Source organism: Furipterus horrens, unplaced genomic scaffold (assembly GCF_987537825.1).
Source record: "Furipterus horrens unplaced genomic scaffold, mFurHor1.1.pri manual_scaffold_7, whole genome shotgun sequence".
Classification (NCBI taxonomy): Eukaryota; Metazoa; Chordata; class Mammalia; order Chiroptera; family Furipteridae; genus Furipterus; species Furipterus horrens.
In genome coordinates, this window is record NW_028327177.1 from 117,659,876 (window position 1) to 117,670,579 (window position 10,704).

Sequence of the window (10,704 nt, forward strand, 5' to 3'; positions counted from 1 at the left end):
AAAAATTTTTTGGGAGCAACTAGGAAAGTTTGAACAGAACCGAATATTAGATATATTAATTAGTTATTATTTTTAGGTATAATAATGATTTGCGATCATATTTTTTTTAAAAATGTTGTTACAGACTGAATTACATTTCTCCAGAATTCATATGTTGAAGTCTTAACCCCCAGTGTGACTGTATTTGGAAATGGGGCCTTCATGGAGATAATTAAAGTTAAATGAAATCGTAAGGGTGGGGTCTTAATTGAATAGAACTAGTGTTCTCATAAGAACAGGAAGAGATACCAAGAGTGCCTGCACACAGAGAAAAGGTGGTCATCTGCAAACCAAAGAGAGGCCTCAGGAGAAACTAAACCTGCTAACACTTTGATCTTGGGCTTCTAGGCCCCCACAACTATTAGAAACTAGAGATTGTTAAAGCCATTGAATCTATGGTGTTTTGTTATGGCAACCCTAGCAAACTAAGACAAATCCTTACATACTAGATACAACTATGAATTATTTATGAGTAGAGTAAAATGATATCTAAGATTTGCTTTAAAATATTCCAGAAATAAAAATTGAGAGTACGGGATAGATGAAACACAACTGACTAAGAATTCACAATTATTGGAGCTGGGTAACAGGCACATGGAAATTAATTATACTATTTTACTGTAGAATATACTTGTAAATATTCAGATAAGTTTTCAAAGGTTAACATGAATAATTGTACAGGTGATTTTTATGCACATCCAAGTGGATAATTACTGAGAAAGTGTTTCCAATAATCTTGTGTTCTAACCTGGGCTGCTATGGCCTGGAACACATGTATACTAACATATATTTATAAATAAAAGTATATGTAATTATAATAAGGCAGTAGGGAAAGGAATCAAAATGCCAACTTCAGGCAGTGGAACTGTGAGCAAGGGACAAGCAGACAGGGTAGAAGGAATCAGCATTTGTGAGTGCTTAATACATACTAGGAGCTTTGTCAACATTATCTTTGGATGTTCACACAGGTCTATGAAGTAGACTTTAAAATTTTTAATCTTTTAATGAAGAAACTGATGCCCAGAGAGGAGGACTAAATTCCCAACATCACACAATAGAAGTGGTTGAGCTGGGATTTGAATCCCATCTTTCTGCCTCCAAAGCTTGCATTTTTCCCCCCAACCCATTACCTCCTCTCTAGATATTGCCAAATGCCAGATCATAAAGGACAGAGGAATTCTGAGAAGGATGAGGTCATGAAGACATGGGGCCAGTAAAGACTAACAAAGAACTTGGGCTTGGAGGTAGGTCCTGGAGGTGGACTAAAGGACATGAGAGTATCCCAGGTGTGGAGACGGATGGCAAGATGGAGAAATTTGGTAGCAGATAGAGACTGAGGTGAGAATGAGAGGTTGTCATGGGCTCTTGGGAAGATGTTGTGAGGGCAGATTGGGTTATTGGCAGTGAAATTGAAAGAGAAGTTGTCCCAGGACTTGGACCTAGACAAGATTGAAGATAACGGATTTCACACCTAGTGGGGAAAACCAGGAGGAAATTGTTTAAGGTAGGGAGGGAAGAAAGGGATGAATTCAGTTTGAACACCTAGAATTGGAGAAGGCAGTGGAACATCATAGTGGAGAAACCGAGGTGGCAGTTGGGTTGACAGAATTTTAGATTTGAAAAATCATCTGATCTACCCCTTTATTCAAGAACTATGAATCCAGGAAGTAACCAATGAGTGCCGTGGGAATACAAAGATTTACACTGTGGTGCAAAATGTTGTTTATTCTTTGCATGCCTTCTATTTTCCAGGCACTGTATAGGCTTTGGGGGTGCAACAGGCCTGGAAGTAGATAAATTGCCTGGATTATTACAAGTGTCTTTTAATTGGTTTTCCTGCTTCCACCCTAGCATCTCCTCCATTTCATCTCAGACAGTAGCTATTAGAGTTGCTATGTTACATGATACAGTCTATGTAAATGGACTAGATGTAAAAGGAACCCCCTAGATTGTGCTGTGGAATGTGTACCCTGTGTGGCTGTATGTGATAGCCCTGGATCACTTATCCTGGCAAAGTCAGATCACATCACTCTTCTCAGAAATCCCCAGGAACTTTTCTCTCTGTTCCCTGAACATGTGAGCCATGCTCTAGCCAAGAGCCTTTGAACTTGCTCTTTCCTCTACCTACAAAGCCCTTCAGCCAGATATCCATCCAAATTTCCCTCAAGGTTTTACTCAAAATGTCACCATGTCAATGAGGCTTTCCTTGACCATGCATTTTAAATTGCAAATATCTCTACCTTCCCCTGCTTCATTCCCTATCTCCTTTGCCCTGCTCTATGTTTTTTTTTTTTTTTTTGCTTTATTAATTTGTTTTTTTTCACACAATATTTATTTTAATTTTTTTATTTATTTTTTTTGCTTTATTTGTTTTCGTAATATGCTTTATTGATTATGCTATTACAGTTGTCACAATTTCTTTTCCCTTTGTCCCCCTCCACCTGGTGGCCCCCCCTCCCTCCAGTTGTCCCCCCCACCTTAGTCCATGCCCATTGGTTGTGCATATAGTTCTTCTCAACATCTTCCTATCTACTCCACTCCCTCCTACTGTGCTTCTTAATTCCTGTACCATCTCTCTCCCTTTCCCCTCTTCCCCCTCCCTGCTGACCTCCCCCCAAAATGTTGCCCATACCTATAATTCTTTTCCCACTCTTGTTGCCTACTTAGTTTGCCTTTGTTTCGATTCCCTAGCTTCTGTTGTTGGTTGTTGTGATACAGTTTTCATTTTAATGTTCATAGTATTGATCCTCTTTCTCCTAAACAAGTCCCTTTAACATTTCATATAACAATCGTTTGGATCTGACGAACTCCTTTAGTTTTACTTTTTCCTGGAAGCACTTTCTCTGCCCTTCTATTCTGAATGACAGCTTCGCTGGATAGAGTAATCGTGGTTGTAGGTTTTTGCTTTTCATTCCTTTGAGTATTTCTTGCCAGTCCCTTCTTGCCTGCAGAGTTTCTTTTCAGAAATCAGCTGATAGTCTTCTTGGGACCCCTTTGTACATAATTCTCTTCTCTCTTGCTGCTTTTAAGATCCTCTCTTTGTCCTTATTTTTGACATTTTGATTATAATGTGTCTTGGTGAGGTTCTCCCTGGGTCCAGTTTTTTCGGAACTCTCTGTGCTTCCTGGACCTGTAAGTCTATTTCCTTCCCCAAGTTAGGGAAGTTCTGCTTCATTATTTTTTCACATAATTTTTCAATTTCTGGTTCTTCTTCACTTTCTGGCAACCCTAGGATTTGGATGTTGGCCCGCTTATAGCTGTCCCATAGGTTTCTGAGCCTCTCCTCATTTTCCTCACTTTTCATTTCTTTTTTCTACACTGGTTGACTGTTCCTTCCCTATGTTCCAATTTGTTGATTTGATCCCTGGTTTTCTTTCCCTCACCACTAGTTTTGTATGTGTTTTTGTTCATTTCAGCAGGACTAGCCTTCATTCCTTCCCCATTTTGTTTAAGATCTGTAAGCATTCATATAACCAAAGCTCTGAACTGTGCCTCAGGAAGATTTCCTATCTGTTGTGTTGTTAGATTAGATATTTGCTGTCTGGTCAGCTGTGTCACCGGGATCTCTATAATGATCTGTGCCATCCTGACAGTTTTATGTTTACCTTTGCTTCCTAGGCAGGGCTGTCACACCTCCTATGCTATAGAGGCCAGAGCCCCGTGCACTTGTCACAACCAGATGACCCTTCTCACCACACTGTGGCGTTTTCTGTGGAGGTGGGGGTCCAAGATGGATTCCTGTCGTTCTTTTTCCGCTGAGAGACCAGGAGCCTCCTCCTCTGTCCCGACCCTCTCCGGGCCTCACAGTCCAAGACAATGGAGGTCTGCCTTCCCTGGTGTTGGAATCACAAGCTGATGGGTCTGGTCTGCAGCCGGGGGTGCTCCCCAGGTACTTCTCACCTCCCCGCTGCTGCCACTTCCGCCGGGACAGCTTGACCTCTCTGTTCCAGCTTCACCCCTCCTACCCATTCGGACGAGCACCACTTCTCTATAACTTCATATGTTGGACTTTCATTTATTTTCTGGAACTTCTGGTTATTTCTGGTTTTCTTAGTTGTGGAGGGAGATGGAGCATGTCAGCCTAGGCCTTCATCTTGGCTGGAAGTCTATTTTAATTTTTAAAATTGTCTACCTTCATTGGAATAAAATCTAGACAAGGGTAGGACTTCTTGTTCCTTTTGTTCACTGCTTTAACCCCAAGAATTAAGAACAGTGACTGGCATGTAGAAAGTGATCAATGAATGAATGAATTCATTGTTTCATGAAATAATTATAGTAAAACAGGGTAACTGATAGAATAAGGACATGGACAAAATGCAGAGGAATAAAAAAGGGGTGCCAATTCAATCCACCTGAGAGTGTCAGGGCAAGTTCCACAGAAGACATGACAATTGAGCTGGGACTTGAAAGAGAGATACATGGATCAAGGCAGATGTAGTATGCTGAATAATGGCCCCCAAAGATATCCAGATCCTGCTTTCTAGAGCTTGTGACTGTTACCTTATATGACAAAAGAGACTTACAGAAGTGCTTAAGCATCTTGAGATGGGGAGATTATCCTGTATCATTCAGGTGGACTCCAAATACAATCACAGTAGCCTTATTAGAGGAAGTTAAGGTAGATCTTAGCAGTAGCATAAGTCAAGGGGACAATGAGGCAACTTGCTTTGCTGCTGGCTTTGAAGATGGAGAAAGGAACCATAAACCAAGGAATGCAAAGAATCAAGCTTTAGAGGTTGCAAAAGACAAGGAAACTGATTCTTCCCCAAGATTTCTGAAGGAGCATAGCCCTGCTGACACCCCAATTTGACTTAGTGAAACTCATGCTGGACTCCTGACCTCCATGACTGTAAGAGAATAAATGTGTGTTATTTAAAGCTACCAAATTTGTGGTAATTTATAAGGACACCCTAGTGAAAAGGAATAGTTTGTGCAAATCAAGGAAGTGACAGCACATTCAAGAATCCCCTGAGAAGGTTAACGTAGCTGAGTGAGACAATAGGAAATGGAGAAAGATGGGGTTGGGGAGGTAGCAGGGGCCAGACTGTGAAGGACCTTGCAGGACATGCAAAGGAAGTAAGCGGTTTTCTGTTGGTGCAGTGAGTGACGTTGTGCCGCCCGGGTCCCATCTTTCAGGACTCACAAGCTTATTCTCTCGGTTTCAGAAAGTGCTGCTCGCCGATGACCCTTACTCCCAGCCCTCTTCCACTCTCTCTTCTGGAGATAGACACCTTGCCCAAGTTCATGCCAGCTTCCTGGGCAGCCTACAACCAATGACTTGTCTACACAGGAGTACAATGACTCTGTCAATCTCACTCCAATTCAGAACTCTGAAAGGCCATCTCAGCTTCAGAACTCCTCCCCCCTGATCACCTGCAGCCTTGTTGCAGTGTCTTCTCCAAGTGTCCAACCCTGCCTCCTTCCCTCTTCCACAAGGGTGAATTTCAAGAACTCTTTGTGGACTTCCGGCCAAGATGGAGGCTTAGACGGACACGCTAGGTCTCCCTCTACAACTATAGTGGAATACAACTACTTCAAAACAAAGGATAACTAGAAATTCCAGAAAATAAAGCTACACGGAAGCCCAACATATGAAGTTATAAACCAGCGGTGCCATTTGGGCAGGTAAGAGTTAAAGAAGGCAAAGCTGTTTGCGGAGCGGCGGGGCAGGGCGGCGAAAAATCCTGGAGGCAATCAAGCCCCTGGCGTGCGCGACTCCAATCAAGCCCCTGGCATGCCCGACTCCGGCGCTGGGGAGCAGCCGCAGCATCGCCTTGAACAGTGAGGCCCAGGGGGGCGGGAGGACGGATCCCGGTCTCCTAGCTGAATAACTGTGTGAATCCATCTTGGACCCCCGCCCCCACAGAAAGCACCACAGGGCTGCGAAATAGGTCGCGGACAGGCAGGCGCCAGCGGTCGCTGATTTGTGACGCGTACGCAGGCACTGCCCCCTGCCCCCGACAGCCGGCCCAGGAAAACAAAACGCATCTGTCAAAATGTGGCAGACAAATATAGAGATCCCGGTGGCACAACTCACCAGACAGCAGATAGAGAACCTGACAGATGAACAGATAAGAAACCTGTCAGAGGCTCAGTTCTGGGCCATTGTTATCAGGTGGCTTACAGAATTCACAAAAGAGCAGGAAAAAGATATGAAAGAAGCGAAAAACTTTCATAACGAAAGGAACAAAACCACATACGAGACAGATGGTGAGGAATCCAGAGTCCATTTCAACAAACTGGAATATGGAGAAGGAACAAGCAGTCAACCAATGCAGCGAGAGGAAATGGCAAGCAACAATGAGAGGATCAGAAACCTCTGGGACAGCTATAAAAGGCCCAACATAAGAATCAATGGTTTGCCAGAGAATGAGGAAGATGAACTAGAACTTGAAAAATTGAGTGAAAATATAATAAAGGAGAACTTCCCAGACTTGGGGAAGGGAATAGACTTGCAGGTCCAGGAAGCAAGGAGAGTTCCCAAGAGACTGGACCCAGGGAGAACCACTCCAAGACACATTATAATCAAAATGTCAAAAATTAAAGATAAAGAGAGAATCTTAAAAGCAGCAAGAGAGAAGAAAAGAATTATGTACAAAGGGGTCCCAATTAGACTATCAGCTGACTTCTCAAGGGAGACCCTACAAGCAAGAAGGGACTGGCAAGAAATATTCAAAGTAATGAAAATCCAAAACCTACAACCACGAATACTCTATCCAGCGAAATTGTCATTCAGAATAGAAGGACAGAGAAAGTGTTTCCAGGACAAAATAAAACTGAAAGAGTTCATTAGATCCAAACCACTGTTATATGAGATGTTAAAGGGACTGGTTTAAAAAACAGAAGCTAGGGAGATGAAACAAAGGCAAACTAAACAGGCAACGAGAGTGGAAAAGGAACTGTGGGTACGGGAAGCATATTGGGGGGAGGTCAACAGGGAGGGGGAGTGGGGAGAGGGAGGGAGATGATATAGGAATTGGGGATCATGGTAGGAGGGAATGGAATAGACGGAGAGAGGTTGGGAGGAACTGTAAGCACAACTAATGGACATAATCTAAAAGGGGGGGACAACTGGAGGGAGGGGGCCACCGGGTGGAGGGGAGCAGAGGGAAGGGAAAGTGGCACAAATGTAATATTTTAATCAATAAAACACATTAAACCAAAAAAAAAAAAAAAAAAAAAGAACTCTTTGTAATAAACATCAGACATGCTAGTCTCTGTTTCATTCTGCTTTCCCGGGAGCTCTACCTTCCAATGTGAGTTAAGAGGTCTTTAAGCAAGAAAATGAAAAGTAAGATCAGCTGGGTTGGTGGATGTGCTAACTCAGATCAGTGTGAGGCTGGTCTTGGTTTGGGAGAGACCGGAGGAGGAATCAGTTAGGAACCTGTGGCAAAATTCCAGGTGAGAGATAACGGAATCCTGAACAAGGGTAGAGGCAAAAAGAACTGTATGTGTTGTCATCAGCTCTTCCATAACAGCCTCATGGAGAGAAGGCCATTATTTTCAGAGAAGCCTAGGCTCCTGCATGGAATTAAAATCAGTCCTTCTTCATGATGGTCCATTTTTGCTCATCATTTTAATCTGGTTTTGTAGTACATGTCTGCTTTCTTATGCAAAATATATTCTCTGTTTCCCTGGTGAATAATCAGTTTTGGGAAGCAACATATTTGAGCAATCATTCTTCCCAAAAGAAGAAGCCTGTTGTATTGGGAGGTTGACACTGGGAAGTGTTTTTTCCAATTTCTCCTTGAATGCCTCCAAATTAGGGAACTCATTATCTTATTGCATGGCAATGTTTTCTCACTCTTAGTCTGAAACTGCCCATAGCTTTCACTTGGTTCTAGCTCTGAGACATGGTCATTAGCATGGAACTCCGTGTTTAGTGGCCCTGGTTTTAGAGTCAAACAGAATTGGGTTCCAATCCAGACTCTGCTTCTTATAGAGAACCCAGTATATTTATCTCAGCTAGTTTACTCAACTATAAAATGTGCATAACAATATATAATCTACCTTATGAGGTGGTTGTTAAAAAATATGTTTAAAGCATAATGCCTGGTAGATGGTAAATGCTTAATAAGTGGTAGGTAATATTATGGATTTTAGATGTCAAAAAACCTTACATTATGACATGTGCTGTCTTCAAAGGAGAGAACTAGAAAGATATACAAGACCTTTGAAGGAGGTATCTAGCCATGTAATATGAAAACTGGAGACGTTTACTAAAGAAGGTACAAGATAAGAGAAACACTGTACACAGGACAATGACTCCTCAGTCCCCTTCAAAGCAGGCACCTTGGAACCTCAGACAGTTCTCCCAGTCGCCATCAGCTGCCCCATTGTATTTTCCTGAATTTCATCAATGGTCTGAAATTTCTTCCCTTTCAAAGGTGATTTTAGTTTTGAAAATAGACAGAAGTTGCAGGGAGCCAAGTCTGGGCTGTAGGCAAGATGAGTCACCTGGATGATATGACGTGTTGCCAAAAAATTCTGCACTGCAGGAGATGTGATGCATGAGCGGGTGCATTGTCATAATGAAGTTGCCAACCACCAGTTGCCCATAGCTGTGGCCTTCTGAATCATCTGAATAGTTTCCATGGAGGAATGTTCAAGCTTAACACAAAATTTGATGCAGATTCATTCATCTACTCATTCAGTCATTTTGAATGTGACAGCCACACAGTACACATGCTCACTCAACAGCATCTACTGCCCCCATTGACCAGTACAGTGAGGTTCTCATTGTTCATGCATGTGCATTCCAGTCCACTCTCCTTGGCTGTCAGGTTACATCAATGTGACACAAATCATTCTCATTGTATTAGCAATGGCCGGAATTTTTCTGGACAGGCCATGTGTGTGTGTGTGTGTGTGTGTGTGTGTGTGTGTGTAGGGAGTGAAAAAGAGAGAGATCTCATTGAATTATAAGTGGATATGCATCTGGACTTTTTGAATTAAATGTATTTAAGCACAGATCCAGTGTGTGGACTCTCATTCAGGACATGTGGGGGTTATAATCAAGATGACTCCCAGGGCTTATTTCTGCCTACTTAGATAGAGGAATAATATTCTTTCCATTTACCAAACAGCAGTTCTGCGTAATAAGAAGGGATTGATTTTCTCAGCATTCCATTAACTCTGGGTCTTTAAAGAGAGCATAATGCTCTCCAGTGGGGAGAAAAATTGTGTCATCAGGGAGCTGGAAAGGGAGCTGGAGGGGAATCAGACTGGAGTCATAGCTTTCAAAGGGAATAATCCTACTCTTCTCTACACTTACTTTAAACTTAAAAAAAAATTCTTTAAAGCTTGGCAGTTTATACCCGCATTTTTGGTCCAGACACACATATTATAACCAGCTCTGCTGCTGATCTAGTTAAATAATAATGAGTGATTTTCATAATTCTAACTTTTTCTTTCAGACAACTCAGCAGAAGAGGCTGCAGGGTGTTTGATGGTGCAAAACAAAAGTTGTCTGCACACCATCAAACCACGGGCGGGAGGGAAAGAAAACTTCAGTTAATCCCCTGGTTGTATTGTCCCCCTGGCACCCACCTGGAATTCACACAAGTGGAAGAGAAAATGAGAGAAAAAAATGCTGCTTTTGAGAGAATTTAGTGATTTTTTTTCCCCCTTGAAGAAAGATTGCTTGCTGGACGTTTTTGTGGAAAATGTAGTATAACCTGTGGTGAGATGGTAAGTGTTTAACAACAGACTGGGGTGGGGGTGGGGTGTAGAGGACTCCTGATTTGTAGAAATGGTTCCTTTCGGTGGTGTAAATACTCTCATCATCCTCTGTTTCAAGCTACCAACATGACGTCAGTGAATGTGATATTGGGAAGGGCTGTGCCGTAAATAGCACACCATTATGTAGTGTTTCCACTGTCCAGATGTAGTAGATGCAAAGAAACTCAAGAGTATAGATAATGTAGTAAAATAATTGGGAAGCAGAGAATTTTGAGTATTATTACCTTTGTTTTAAATATATTCTTTAGATGTAAGTTTATATAACTTAATTTTTAATTATGGCTCTGTTTGACAGCCAGCTCTCAGAATTCCTGAAAATATAACAATTAGTTCATGTGAGCCAATACAAGTGGTCCCAGCTCACCCCAGACCCTTGTGACACTGGAAGACAAAAGAACACATTTTCCTCGGGTTTTGGGGACGTGAGACATTTAAACTACTCTAAGGTTCTGTCCTCATCTCATCACTAACCATTTACTCATTCATCTTTTATTTATTCAACAAACATTTATTGAGCATATGTTGGCACTGAAAATACTGACATGACCAAGAGGAGCTCCAGATGGACAAGGGAACCAATTACAGGGCAATGTAATAAGATATGTGACAGAAGTAGAAATGGGCAAGGTGACAGGGAGGAAGGAAGAGTGGCCTCTTGTAGTAGGGCCTCGGGAGGCCTACTGTCCACTCAGCCCTTTGGCCGCTTCACTACGGGTTTGACCTCTGAGGTCTTCTTGACCCAGTAGATCTTTCCCCTATATACACTCTTTTCCTCCTGCTCCCAGGACACCACCCTCTCCTGGTTTTCCTTTTACATTGTTGGTTGCTCCTTCTCAGTCTCCTTGGCTGTTTCCTCCTTCCTTCCTTGACCTTCAAAAGTTGCAGTGTCCCAGATTCCAGTCCTTGGACCTCTTCTCTTTCCTA